This window comes from Oncorhynchus keta, unplaced genomic scaffold (assembly GCF_023373465.1).
Source record: "Oncorhynchus keta strain PuntledgeMale-10-30-2019 unplaced genomic scaffold, Oket_V2 Un_contig_11352_pilon_pilon, whole genome shotgun sequence".
NCBI lineage: Eukaryota > Metazoa > Chordata > Actinopteri > Salmoniformes > Salmonidae > Oncorhynchus > Oncorhynchus keta.
Window position 1 is genome coordinate 1 of NW_026277448.1, and position 1,081 is coordinate 1,081.

Below are 1,081 nucleotides of genomic sequence, written 5' to 3' on the forward strand. Positions count from 1 at the left end.
GACCTAAACTACAGAAACGAATGCAGCCACACATAGACCTAAACTACAGAAACTAATGCAGCCACACATAGACCTAAACTACAGAAAATAATGCAGCCACACATAGACCTAAACTACAGAAAATAATGCAGCCACACATAGACCTAAACTACAGAAAATAATGCAGCCACACATAGACCTAAACTACAGAAACGAATGCAGCCACACATAGACCTAAACTACAGAAACTAATGCAGCCACACATAGACCTAAACTAGGGAAACTAATGCAGCCACACATAGACCTAAACTACAGAAACTAATGCAGCCACACATAGACCTAAACTACAGAAAATAATGCAGCCACACATAGACCTAAACTACAGAAACTAATGCAGCCACACATAGACCTAAACTAGAGAAACGAATGCAGCCACACATAGACCTAAACTACAGAAACTAATGCAGCCACACATAGACCTAAACTAGGGAAACTAATGCAGCCACACATAGACCTAAACTACAGAAACTAATGCAGCCACACATAGACCTAAACTAGGGAAACGAATGCAGCCACACATAGACCTAAACTACAGAAACTAATGCAGCCACACATAGACCTAAACTAGGGAAACTAATGCAGCCACACATAGACCTAAACTAGGGAAACGAATGCAGCCACACATAGACCTAAACTACAGAAACTAATGCAGCCACACATAGACCTAAACTAGGGAAACGAATGCAGCCACACATAGACCTAAACTAGGGAAACTAATGCAAAAAGCCAAGATAGTACCGCCTGGTACGGAAACTGCTCCGCCCACAACCGCAAGGCTCTCCAGAGGGTAGTGAGGTCTGCACAACGCATCACCGAGGGGCAAACTACCTGCCCTCCAGGACACCTACACCACTCGATGTCACAGGAAGGCCAAAAAGATCATCAAGGACAACAACCACCCGAGCCACTACCTGTTCACCCCGCTATCATCCAGAAGGCGAGGTCAGTACAGGTGCATCAAAGATGGGACTGAAAAACTGCTTCTATCTCAAGGCCTTCAGACTGTTAAACAGCCATCACTAACATTGAATGGCTGTTGCCT

General features: G+C 44.4%; 1 long non-coding RNA gene across 1 annotated transcript; it reads right to left on the reverse strand.

Moving 5' to 3' along the window:
- Positions 1-13: 13 nt before the first annotated feature.
- Positions 14-1,074, reverse strand: LOC127917385 (uncharacterized). The gene is made up of 3 exons (XR_008097211.1): positions 634-1,074; positions 494-598; positions 14-108 (listed from the first exon to the last, which is right to left on the reverse strand). It is a non-coding gene; the product is annotated as an uncharacterized LOC127917385 (long non-coding RNA).
- Positions 1,075-1,081: the final 7 nt, after the last annotated feature.